Below are 13,357 nucleotides of genomic sequence, written 5' to 3'. Positions count from 1 at the left end.
ATTGCAACCTGTTCAGAAGAACCGTGACTCTGGGTAATATGCATGACATTGTGGCTGGCTTTGCACAAATGGGTTTACCTAACTGTGGAGGGGCGATAGATGGGATGCATATTCCAATTCTGGCACCAGCCCACCTAGCCTCCGAATACGTTAATTGGAAGGGGTATTTCTCGATAGTTCTCCAGGTGCTTGTGGGTCACCGTGGGCGTTTCATTGACATTAACGCAGGCTGGCCTGGAAATGTACACGACACACGCATCTTTTGGAACGCTGGCCTGTTCAGGAAGCTGCAAGCCGGGACTTTCTTCCCGGACCAGAAGATCACCGTAGGGGAAGTCGAAATGCCCATTGTGATCCTTGGAGACCCTGCTTACCCTTTAATGCTGTGGCTCATGAAACCCTACACAGGGAGCCTTGACAGCAGCAAGGAGCGGTTCAACAACAGGCTGAGCCGGTGCAGAATGACTGTGGAGTGTGCTTTAAAGGGCCGCTGGCGCTCTCTGTATGGGAAGCTGGACCTGGCCGATGACAGCATCTCTGCAGTTATATCCGCATGCTGTACCCTCCATAACATTTGTGAAGGGAAGGGTGAAAGATTCACTCAGGCATGGACCTTGGAGGCTGAATTTGAACAGCCAGAGAGCAGGGCTATTAGAGGGGCCCAGCGTGCGGCTGCAAGGATTAGGGATGCCTCGAGGGAGCAATTTGAGGCTGAAAGCCACCAGTAATGTCTGGTGCCCTGCACGGGAGTGAAGTGCAGTGTTTCCAATGTTAGTAGGAATCTGTATTTGCTATGCTGACTTGCAGTGCCTGTTTCTTTCCTGGGCTAAGGTATCTTTTACTTTATGCAATGATAAAGAATGTTTTCAAAGCCAAAAAAATCCATTTATTGAAAAGAGACACAACTGCTTGGGAAACGGAAAGGGCAAGGGGGTGGGGAACGGTACAATCACAGATTTGCGTATGTCCTGTCTGGAGTGCCGTGCAATGAGCACTGCACTTCAGGATGGCTCTACTGCCTGGTGATGGGGGCTGAGTGCAGCGGGTCAGGGTCGTTGTTTTCAGGGCTGGGTGGTGAAGCTACAGGTGTTGGAGGCAGCTGGTGGTGATAAGAACCCGGATGTTGGGGAAAGTGGGTCGGAGGTAACATGGGGGCACAAGGGAAAGAGTTTTGGGACAAGGGCTGCGGGGACGGGCTGGGGGCGGGGCACAGAAGTGCTCTGCCTGCATTGCTACGAGCGCCTGGATAGAGTCCGCTTGGCGCTCCATGATGCTTAGCAGCCGCTCCGTGCTTTGCTGCCAGTGATCCGCATTCTGCTGGCGGAGCCTCCTTTCACTCTCCTGCCATCCCTACACTTTCTGATTTTCATTACTTGAATGCTGCATTACTTCATACAACATGTCTTCTTTGCTTCTACGCGGCCGCTTCCTGATTCTTTGGAGTCTTTCGGCCGGTGATAACACGGACGGCTGAGATCTCAAGCTTGCATCTGTAAAGGTAAAAAACAACACTTACCAGAGGCAGCATTGTTCACAGTAGACAGAGCAGTGATTCCCCCATACTTAAAGACAAGCACAGTCTACACAATAGCAGAAATTGCCTGTCCCAAAGCAAGCACACATAACCCACAGAAGCCCCAGAATAGTGAGTAAGAACAGGGGCAAGGGGGACTGATTGTTTCATGGCTGTACTGTCTGTCCTCTGGGTTTCTGTGCCTTGGGGAGAGCCAACAGCTGCTGGGGGCCCCTGTACTGAACACTGTCCCCACATTTTCCACAGGAGACCGTCCTGGAAGAGATCTCGCTGCTGAGGGTAACCTGGGAAGCAAGAGAGGGTCTTCTACTGCAATGCGGCTTCTGCCCTGGCCCATATGCAGCTTGCCTGTGTGCAGCAATGGTCCCCCCGCCCCCATGGCACAGTGGCACGGACAAGTTAGCCTGACTGGGGCAAGGAGCACAGTAGCTCTGCCAAGGAACCTGCGCAAGCGGATTGCCCAGCTTCTGCATGAGACCTTTGAAGAGATCACTGAGGCTGATTACCGCGATGTGAGAGAGCACATCAATGCCCTATTCCACATCCAGGCATGCACACAGTCCTAACCCTCCTTGCCCCAAGAGCCCGCACAGAATAACTTCCTTCCCAAAATAAAAGTCGCTTATCGGGAACCTCCTCTGGTGTTTGTCCTTCCCCAAGCACCAGCCACCACGACTGTCTACCTTCCTCCTGGCTTGAGAACAGCTCTTGGCTGCATGCATCTAGGGATACTGGGGTGTCTTCCTCCGCCTCAGCACCCTCGCTCCCGCTTTCCTCTTCCTCCTGCCTTCTTGAACTGGGCTCTGAAGTGTCCATGGCGGTTCTCGGAGTGGAGGTGGGTCACCCCTAAGTATCGTGTCCAGCTCTTTGTAGAAACGGCAGGTCACGGGGCAGCACCGGAGTGGCTGTTTGCCTCGCAGGCTTTGCGGTAGGCATCCCGCAGCTCTTCACTTTAACCCTGCGCTGCACTGCATCCCGGTCATGGCCCCTTTCCATCATGTCCCTTGATATCTGCCCAAAGGTATCGTAATTCCTACGGCTGGAGCGCAGCTGGGACTGGACAGCTTCCTCCCCCAAACAGTGATGAGGTCCAGAACGTCGCCATTGCTCCATACTGGGGATCGCCTGGCGCGTGGAGACATGGTCACCTGGACAGATGCACTGAGAGCACTCCACGCCTGGCTGAGCAAACAGGAAGGGGATTTTCAAACTTCCCAGAGAATCCACACTGGCCCCGCAGCACTCCAGCGGGGGCACTGACAGGGCCGGTGCAAAGATGTTTCGTGCCCGAGGCGAAACTTCCACCTTGCGCCTGCTGACCCCCCTCCCCTCCGGGAGCCTTGCAGCAGTTCCCCGCCCCCCCTTAAGACACCCCCCCTGCGGCAGCTCCGTGCCCCCCACTCCGCCCTGAGGCACCCCCCCGCGGCAGCTCCGCGCACCCCCTCCCTCGGCCCGGGGAGCTGCGTGTGGCAACTCCCCCCCCCAGCTCACCTCTGCTCTGCCTCCCCCCCCGAGCAGGCCGCCGCCGCCACGTCTCCCGCTTCCCAGGCTTGCGGCGCCAATCAGCTGTTTGGCGGCAAGCCTGGGAGGGAGAGAAGCAGAGCGGGGCGGGGCTCGGGGAGGAGGCGGAGCAGAGGTGAGCTGGGGTGGGGAGCGGTTCTCCAGTGCGCCCCTGCCCCCCCCCTTACTTGCTGTAGGTGGCCCTCCCCGCGCCCCCCTGCCCCAGCTCACCTCCGCTCCACCGCCTCCCCGGAGCGCGCTTTGAGCCGCCCCCAACCACTTGGCGCCCTTGGCGACCGCCTAGTTCCCCTAGCGGTTGCACCGGCCGCAGGGGAGCAGCAAACGTGATTCCACTCGCCGAGGTGGATCGCCAGGAGCGCTGTAGCCGCGGAGTCCGAGCACTCTACGTGCCTTGCCAGTGTGGACGGGTAGTGAGCTAGGGCACTGGGGGCTCCTTTAACGCGCTGTAACTCGCAAGTTCGTCCAAGGCCTGACAGTCGAGGGAATTGCTGAGGAATGTGACTAGAATGAAGTCAAGTGTGTGTGAGAGAAGAACTAGGGCATGCCCTGGACACCCATGTGGCTGAAATTCTTTGCTGCAACCCAGGTTTGGGGCCTTCCCACAGGATTTTGGTATTTCTGATCTTTCCTGCAGAATATAAGCTTTAAAAAAAAGATTCTTGCCTTTCTTGTTATGAAAGAAACTTTAAGGATGTGAGGTGATACTATGCTGTCATCCCTTGAAAACAGTCAAGGATCAGGAGCTTAGAGAAAGGTGCGAACAACCCCATTCATCTTTTTTGGGTGTTTACTCTGAACCCTAATGATGATTGAGCTGGTTTGTGCTTCCCTACTGCTTTCTATTCCAGGATCTCAAAGCACTTTACAAACATGCCTAAGGTGGAAGGACTCCCTAGGTGAGGGGAGAAGGCCTGGAAGTGGGGTGAATAGAAGATCTAGGCAGAAAGGGGCAGTCTCCAGAGAGAGGATGGGATTGAAAGATCTTTATGGAAAAGAGAGCTAGAAAAGCTTGGTGGAGTTGGCAGGTTTGTGATGGGATTAGAAGAACTGGGAGCAGACATTTGATTAAAGCACTGCCCTGGGATTGAAGGACCTTGGATTCAAATCTTGGCTCTGCCACAGAATTCCTGTATGACCTTGGGCACATCCTTTAATTGCTCTGTGCCTCAGTTCCCGCCATAATAGAGGAGTAAAAATACTCCCTTTCTTCCACCTTGTCTGTCTTGTTCATTTAAGCTGTAAACTCTTTGAAGGAAGTGACTGTCTCTTGCCATGTGTCTGCACAGCACGTAGTGCAATGGGTCTCCAAGCTTGGTTGGAGGTGGCGGAATCTCCTCCCTTGGAGGTTTTTACGGTCAGGCTTGACAGAGCCCTGGCTGGGATGATGTAGTTGGGGATTGGTCCTGCTTTGAGCAGGGGGTTGGGCTAGATGACCTCCTGAGGTCCCTTCCAACCCTGATATTCTATGATTCTCTCCTCTGTGCATGGGGCCAGCTTGAGCCCCCCCGCCACCTGCCTGCTTGGGGTTGGGCCAAGGTCTCACTCTACCACCTGCCCATTTGGGACCAGACCAACCCCCCCCCACCCCTGCTTGCGGGGCTGGCCAAAGACCCCTTGCCACCCTCCCACACAGAGCTGGCCGAGGCCGAGCTGCTCTCCTCAGCCCTCCCTCCCGGGCAGGGCCGGCATTGCCACTTGTCGCCCCCCCCGGCACGTTCCTCCACGCGCCCTGCTAGGGTTTGCCACCCAAGTTTTTTGCAAACCTGGGCACTTGTCCTGTTTTGGCCCTGCTGATACCAAGCGACGTTAGCAAGAGTCAGGTCCTGCTGCAAAGCAGACCTACCTGCAAGTCACAGACCCTGGCAAGAACAGGGCTGGTACTGCAAGAATGCAAACCCGCCTAGGACGTGCTGGGCACCAGACATGCACGCAACCATATTCCAGAAGGGCTGTTATGTGATTTCACAGGGCGTGGCCCGTGGGGTTGGCACAGAGTGAATGATCCCTCCAGAGGGAATGGGACCGGTTCACTTGTGACTCATTGGCTGACAGCGCCCTTGGTCAGGCCATAGCTGAGAAGAAGGAGTCAGCTGGGTCTTGGTGGGAGTTCCCTCCAGGGAGCTGCTGGAACCCTGGGAGAGCAGCGGCTGGAAGCGGCTGGGGGAGAGCCGCTGGTGCAGCTAAGGCTGTGATGGATGTGGCCAGAGCTGGGGAGCCTAGCTGAGAAGAAGGCTGGTGTAGAGGTCCCTAGGTACAAGGGCAAGCTGTTTGATGTTAAGGGTTATGAATTTTCTCTCTGTAGAATGCTACTAATAAACTATGCCCAAAGGCAGACCTTGAACTGGACTTGAGAGGCCCTCCCTCCTTTCCTGGGCAGGCGAGATGGCTGCTGGTCAGGGGAAAAGATGGGCAACTTGGTTGGTCCTTGGGGCAGCACAGGGGAAAGTGAGGCAGGACTCCCCTGTTGTGCTGTGAATGGCCACTGGAGGGTGTGCTGGCAGGCCTCAGCACTGTTTTGGGACCCACGTGCTAGGAGCGGGAGGGCTGGTGTGCATGGGACTAGCTCCCTATTGATGTGGCTTATCCTGGAGAAGTGGAGGGTGTTTGTTTTCTGAGCAGCCCCAGTTTCCATGTCCCTCCACCTGTAAAGCCAGGTCTGCGCAGGGCCAGCTGCCCAGGCCACCAAGGGAGAAGAAAAGTCACGTGCCGACTACAATGTAGAAACCTCCCAGACGATCACTCCTCGCTTGTCACCATGGGACAATGCTGCCGTTCGAAGGGCCACTTGCTTGGGCCCTGCCAGGAACATGAGCTGCCATCTCAATGGTACCATGGTTATGAGACAACAGACCTTGCACCTGCCACTGGTCCGGGGTGACAGTTGCCAGGCCTGACTATTCGGGGAGGAGAAAGTAAATTCCTAATGGAATGGGAAAGAGACTTCAGTATTTCCATATCAAGGTGGTTTAGTGTGCAAAGGGATGGGCGTGGGGCAGGAGTTCAGTTCCTGTGGGGGATGTGGAGGGGGGCCTGCATGGGCACGGGTGCATATGCATGCGAGCGTGAGGCGGGTGTCGTCGGGTGCGAGGGTGTGCACTGGTATGGGTTGGGTATGGATGCCGGTGCATGGGTATGTGTCTGCTTAGGGAGGCCATGTCTGGGCATGTGGATGTGAAGGCTGGCGTGCGTGAGTGGAGGCACAGGGGCATGTCATGTGTGGGGGGTCACTCTAGCATGGGTGTGCTTGTGGGCACAGGGTAGTGCATGCACCTGGGGTACACAGCCCGGGGGGGGCCTACCACCCAGCAGTAGGGCTCTGGGCCGGATGCTCTCAGCCTGGGGAAGGCTCAGTTTGCTACTCGTTGTGCTTTGTCACCTTGTTGTGATTTGTGGTGACAAAGACCCCTGCAGCGCAGGCTCTCCCCCCGGGGCTGGGAGTGTTCAGGAACAGCATGGCTTCCACAGGCCTTACTCTGCCCTGACTAGGGACTGAAAGAGCCTACTGTTATTGAGGTGTATTTCCGCAGAGCTGAGCTGTCCCAGCCGTGGGCCCCGGCCCTGTGTGCTAGGCGCTGGACAGACACAGAACAAAGATCTTGTAATCTAGGACGAGATAGCAGGTGGCGCCAGACTTACGGGGAGCACAAGGGAGCCATGAGACAGTGTTCTCTCTCATTTTTCCCACCCACGTGCAGAATGAATTTTGTTATGTGCACCAATATGGAAGTGATGTGTGACACGTGACCTTCCTATTGTGCACATAACAAAGTTCATGTGGAAGGAGTGGGGTTGAGGGGTTTGGAGTGGGGGGGGGAATCAGGGCTGGGGCAGAGGATTGGGGTGCGGGGGGTGAAGGCTCCGGCTGGGGGTGCAGGCTCTGGGGTGGGGCCAGGGATGAGGGGCTCAGGGCTGGGGCAGAGGATTGGGGGTGCTGGGGTGTGAGGGCTCCGGCTGGGGGTGCGGGCTCTGGGGTGGGGCCGGGGATGAGGGGCTCAGGGCTGGGGCAGAGAGTTGGGGTGCAGGGGATGTGAGGGCTCCAGCTGGGGGTGCGGGCTCTGGGGTGGGGCTGGGGATGAGGGGCTCAGGGCTGGGGCAGAGGGTTGGGGTGCAGGAGGTGTGAGGGCTCCGGCTGGGGGTGCGGGCTCTGGGGTGGGCCTGGGATGAGGGGTTTTGGGTGCAGGCTGCCCTGGGGCTATGGTGGGGAGAGAGGACTCCCCCCAGCTCTCTCTTGCCGCAGCAGCCCTTGGGCTGTGGGGAAGGGGTGCCTCTCCCCGCCACGGCAGGTCCGGGGCTGGGCTGGCTGGGGCTGGGGAAGAGGAATCTTTCCTGAGCGCCTGCACGGTGCTTAACTGGCCGCCGTGCAGCTTAGAGGGAAGGGAGCAGTGGGGCGACACGGGGTGCGGGGGGCCCAGCCAGCAGTGGCCCAACTGCTGCAGCAAGGCCAGGGGGCTCGGCTGGTCAGCACAGGAGCTCGGGGAGGCGGTCGGCTGGGGGTGCCGGCTCGAGCCGTGTGCCGGGAGCGAGGGGCTGCGGGCCGGGGAGACCGACAGGCCTCGCCAGGTGTAGAACACGTGTTCCTCTGGGGCTCGGGAGGGGGGCAGGGGAAACGCCTTCCTAGGACAGGAGGGAGGAGACGGTCAGCGCTAAAGGGACTGAAACCAGCCCTGTCTCCTTCTCCTGACCTGGCCCCTGGGAGCATTGGTCCCAGCCGTGACTTGAGGGACAAAAGGAAGGTTTTACTCTGTTTTAACAACTAGCCCTGCAGGGCCGGCCCAGCCATGGGGGAGGGGCTGGCACCCATCCCTGTGGGCCCTGCAGGACCGGCCCAGCCATGGGGGAGGGGGGTGAATTTTATTCTGATGTGTGCATTGCCAGCACAACTGCGCTAATTAAGTGCCAACTGAAGGTCAATTCAACTGACCTGTGCACTGCACTCACTCACACTAACAGGGGTTAGGGGTGCCAGGCGACCGTTTTCGACCAGAACACCTGGTTGAAAAGGGACCCTGGTGGCTCCGGTCAGCACTGCTGACGGGGTGGTTAAAAGTTTGGTCAGTGGCACGGTGGGGTTAAGGCAGGCTCCCTGCCTGCCCTGGCTCTGCAAAGCTCCCCGGAAGCGGCCCATGTCCGGCCCCTAGGTGCAGGGGCAAACAGAGAAGCTCTATATGCTGCCCTAACCCCCAGCGCAGGCCCCATAGCTCCGATTGGCCGGGAATCACAGCCAATGGGAGCTGTGAGGGCGGTGCCTGTGGGCCAGCCAGTGTGCACTGCACAGAGCCGCCTGGCTGTGCCTCTGCCTAGGGGCTGCAGAGACATGCCAGACACTTCCGGGAGCAGCGCATAGCCAGGGCAGGCAGGGAGCCTGCCTTAGCCAGACTGCGCCACTGACGGGGAGCCGCCTGAGATAAGCGCCACCCAGCCAGAGCCCACACCCCAAACCGCCTCCTGCACCCCAACTCCCTGCCTCAGGTTGGAACCCCCTGCTGCACAACCCCTCCCAGACCCTGCACCCACACCACAACCCCCTGCCCCAGGTCGGAACCCCCTCCCACACCCTGTCCCCCCACACTCCTACCCCAGCCCTGAGCCCCCTCCCACAACCAAACCCCTGCCCCAGCCTGGCGCCCCCTCCTGCATCCCAAACTCCTCATCCCCAGCCCCACTTCAGACCCCACATCCCCAGCCAGAGCCCCCTCCCACATCCCAACCTCCTGCCCCAGGCCGGAGCCCCCTTCTGCACCCTGAACCCCTCATTTCTGGCCCCACCCCGGAGCCCCATCCACACCCCCAGCTGGAGCCCTCACCCCCTCCCATACTCCAACCTCGTGCCCAAGCCCAGTTGAGGATGGGGGAGAGTGAGCGATGGAGGGATGAGGGCTGGAGTGAGTTGGGGACAGGGTGGGGCCTCGGGGAAGGGGAGGGTCAGGGGGTGGGGGTAACGGTGTTCAGTTTTGTGCTATTAGAAAGTTGGCAACCCTAGCAGAGGTGCTGGTGTGTGTGTGTCGGGGGGAAGGGGGCAGAATCTCCCCTGCAGACCCCTTGTTACTGATGCTGATGTGAGAGCCGGAAGGAGCAGGTCCTCGGCCAGCCTTTCTGGTATGTATGAGAAGGTGGCAGTTGCTCCGGCCCAGGCTGGAGGCAGCCGAGCTGTGGGAGGGGCGGAGGCAGAGAAGTCTGAGACAGAGATTTCAGCAGAGGAGGGATGAAGGATGGTAGTCGCAGGGCTCTCCTAGGCCATTCCCAGCGGTGGGGGCTGTGGGAGGATCAGAGCGTGCACAAAGGTGGCACCAGGGGCCTGGACAGGACAGCGGCAGGGATGATTTAGTTGGGGATTGGTCCTGCTTTGAGCAGGGGGTTGGACTAGATGACCTCCGAGGTCCCTTCCAACCCGGATCTTCGATGATTCTATGACTGGCTACGCCCTCAGAGGAAGCCCTTATGGCTGGAAGCTGTTCAGCCCCCACCCTTCCCAGAGCAGAGGGGGGAGGAGAGACCCCCACCCCGGGGCCTAGGAACGCTCCCTGCCCCAGCCGATCAGTAATGGGAAGGGCAGCTCTGCTGTGGAATCCAGCTGTTGTCAACCCCCATTGCAAAGGCATTAGCAGGGCTAGTGCTGTGGAGCGGCTCGGAACAATTAAACCCGGGCTAATTAAACCGTCTGGAATCTCGTTCTCCTTCCCCTGCTGGGCGTCACCTCATTAAGGCTTCTGGCGTCTCTGCACCTGGTGGAGAGACATGTAAACACTGCATCTGAGAGGGCTGCCAGGCTGGCAGAGGACGCCCCTGCTGATGGCCAGGACAGGTAGGCTGAATGGGGGCAATAGGCCTGGAACAGCAGGGGGCGCTGCAGGTCCGGGCTGAGGCACACAGCTGGGGCCTGGAATAATTGTAAAAAGTCACGTGCCTTGAGGCTGGTGGATCGGTGCCCTAGGGATGCACAGCTCCTGCTGGAAACGCCCTGGCCTCCAGGCAGGCTCGGCCATTACAGCGCCATGGGACCGAGCGAGCGGTTTCCTACTCGCTCAGAGGGGAAGATGGCAGAAAGCGCTCCCCACGCAGCATGCCTGACCGCCTATCACCTTCTGCTGCCTCTAGCAGGCCTGGCCAGGGCGCCCCTTGGGGCCTGTTAGTACCACTCATTAGGCTGGCCAGTAGGGGATGCTACTGAGCCATGTAAACCCCTTACCCGAAGCCTTCTCTCTGTACCCTGCCTTCCCCACGCTGCCAGTCCATCCCTGGGCAGTGTCCCTCGATCCTGCCACACACACAGGCCCTGCTATCCCAGCCCTGGGCGCCTGGTGTAACCCCAGATGTGCCCCTCCCCCTCTATCCTTCCACACACACATACCCCCGGCTATTCCAGCCCTGGGCCCGCAACAGCTCTCCCTCAACCTGACCTGCAGCTCCCCTCCCCTGCCTACTGCTCCAGCTTCCTCGAACCCTGTGGTGCCTCCCTAGGACTCAGGGGGCTGTGTCCTGAGTGTGAGCCCCAGGCCGCTGACTGGGTGTGGAGTGTAGCCCTGCCCCTCCGTTGCCAGGCCTGCGGTGTGGGCAGCCTGCTGAGGGCTGTCATTCCAGCACTCGCACAGGCTGGCATTAACAGCATTACATGTCATTTACCCAGAAATTTGCACATGGCAGTTAAGGTGGAATCTCTTCCCAAGAGAGCTCCTCCATTAGACACAGACAAGTCTGCACCGGGTAAGACACAGGGCAAGGGCCTGGGGAGGCAAAGCGTACGGGTGCACCCACCCACCCACACCCCAGGCCTAGCCGTCAATCCAGGCTGCATGGGAGCTCCCAGCGCCGCTCACCCTGGAGGGGCTGAGTCTGGCATTAACAACAGGAGGGAATTTCAGGCGATGTCCCTAGCGTAGGTCGGGCCAGCGAGGGCCCCCTCTGCTTTCAGCTACGCAAGCGCCGGCCTAGCCAGTCGGGCCTTGATCAGAGGCGCTGCCCTGGTGTCACTGCACAGTCTGTTTTGAGGCATGTCCGCGGGCAGTAGGACGTGAAATGGGCTAGATCTGCAGCGAGGAAGAGTTAGGTGAGATATTAGGAAACACTTTCTAACTCTAAGGGCAGTTAAACACTGGAACAGGATCCCAAGGGAAGTTGGGGAGGCCCCGACTCTGGAAGTTTAAGATCAGGCTGAACAAACACCGGTTGGGGATGATCTAGGTTTACTTGGGTTTAGTCAATGCAAGGGGCTGGACTAGATGACTTAGAATCATAGAATCATAGAATATCAGGGTTGGAAGGGACCTCAGGAGGTCATCTAGTCCAACCCCCTGCTCAAAGCAGGAACAATCCCCAATTAAATCATCCCAGCCAGGGCTTTGTCAAGCCTGACCTTAAAAACTTCTAAGGAAGGAGATTCCACTACCTCCCTAGGCAACGCATTCCAGTGTTTCACCACCCTCCTAGTGAAAAAGTTTTTCCTAATATCCAACCTAAACCTCCCCCACTACAACTTGAGACCATTACTCCTTGTCCTGTCCTCTTCCACCACTGAGAATAGTCTAGAACCATCCTCTCTGGAACCACCTCTCAGGTAGTTGAAAGCAGCTATCAAATCCCCCCTCATTTTTCTCTTCTGCAGACTAAACAATCCCAGTTCCCTCAGCCTCTCCTCATAAGTCATGTGTTCCAGACCCCTAATCATTTTTGTTGCCCTTCGCTGGACTCTTTCCAATTTATCCACATCCTTCTTGTAGTGTGGGGCCCAAAACTGGACACAGTACTCCAGATGAGGCCTCACTAATGTTGAATAGAGGGGGACGATCACGTCCTTCGATCTGCTCGCTATGCCCCTACTTATACAGCCCAAAATGCCATTGGCCTTCTTGGCAACAAGGGCACACTGCTGACTCATATCCAGCTTCTCGTTCACTGTCACCCCTAGGTCCTTTTCTGCAGAACTGCTGCCTAGCCGTTCGGTCCCTAGTCTGTAGCTGTGCATTGGGTTCTTCCGTCCTAAGTGCAGGACCCTGCACTTATCCTTATTGAACTTCATCAGATTTCTTTTGGCCCAATCCTCCAATTTGTCTAGGTCCCTCTGTATCCTATCCCTGCCCTCCAGTGTATCTACCACTCCTCCCAGTTTAGTATCATCCGCAAATTTGCTGAGAGTGCAATCCACACCATCCTCCAGATCATTTATGAAGATATTGAACAAAACCGGCCCCAGGACCGACCCCTGGGGCACTCCACTTGATACCGGCTGCCAACTAGACATGGAACCATTGATCACTACCCGTTGAGCCCGACAATGTAGCCAACTTTCTACCCACTTTATAGTGCATTCATCCAGCCCATACTTCCTTAACTTGCTGACAAGAATACTGTGGGAGACCGTGTCAAAAGCTTTGCTAAAGTCAAGATACAATACATCCACTGCTTTCCCTTCATCCACAGAACCAGTAATCTCATCATAGAAGGCGATAGAACTTCTCAAGGGCCCTTCCAGCCCTACAGTTCTGTGCCAACCATATCCCTGGCAGCCACACATCTGCTGGTATGGGACCTCTGGAGTCTCCCTAGCTAAGACACCCACCTTTTGCTACCTCTTTGTAGGGGCTGAGAGTTGAACCTGTCTTGTGACGTTCCCAAGCATCAGGCTAAAACCACGTGGATCAGATTAAACAGTACTTACTAGGAAGGAGAAGAGAAGTTCCTACTAAACCTAAAAACATTGGACAGCAGTTCCTGGGTCTAAGGCCTGGTCTACACTACACAGTTTGCGTAAAGCAGCTTATGTCGACCTAATTATGTCAGCGTACACACTACAGCCTTGTCCACCAGTGTAAGTGCAATATGACACTGACATAATAACTGTGTGTTGGTGTAGTTAGGGCGATTCAGTGTCTGCGTAGACACTGCCTTACTTACACCAGGGGTTGGCTAAACGTCTTGTCAATTCCAGGCTCCATGCTGGCGCCATGAAATTGACAAGAGAGTGGGGCAGCTGGAGCCTGGCTGCCTCCAGCTCCCCACTCCCAGCTGGACTGCTGCCCGGAGGCTCCTTGCTCAGGGAGGTGAGACTCCCCAGGTGGCCACTGCCTCCCTCCTCCCCCTGTGCTCCCAGCGAGAGTGGGAAGAAGAGAAGCCCTGGGAGGTGAGACCCCGGGGGGCAGCTGAGGTCCCGGCGGGAAGCTGCACAGAGCTGAGAGGGTTGAGTTCAGGATCCTGACAAAAGGAAGAAAGGAGAACAGCAGCTATGGACCCTGGACTTCAGAAAAGCAGACTTTGACTCTCCCAGGGAACTGATGGACAGGATCCCCTGGGAGACTAGTATGTGGGGGC

The 13,357-nt window shown here is 57.5% G+C and overlaps 1 protein-coding gene across 1 annotated transcript in view; it reads left to right on the top strand.

Annotated features, from left to right (window-relative positions):
• The window catches only part of NF2 (NF2, moesin-ezrin-radixin like (MERLIN) tumor suppressor), a 104,631-nt gene extending 102,465 nt beyond the window's left edge, over positions 1-2,166 (top strand). The window contains exon 17 of the mRNA XM_075120159.1: positions 1,781-2,166. The gene's annotated coding sequence lies outside the window, so the exon portion shown is untranslated. The remainder of the gene's footprint in view (positions 1-1,780) is intronic.
• The last annotated feature ends 11,191 nt before the right edge of the window (positions 2,167-13,357 follow it).

The sequence above is a fragment of the Caretta caretta genome, chromosome 15 (genome assembly GCF_965140235.1).
Source record: "Caretta caretta isolate rCarCar2 chromosome 15, rCarCar1.hap1, whole genome shotgun sequence".
Classification (NCBI taxonomy): domain Eukaryota; kingdom Metazoa; phylum Chordata; order Testudines; family Cheloniidae; genus Caretta; species Caretta caretta.
The sequence above is the reverse complement of the archived record's forward strand: the minus strand, read 5'-3'. Positions and strand labels throughout refer to the sequence as shown.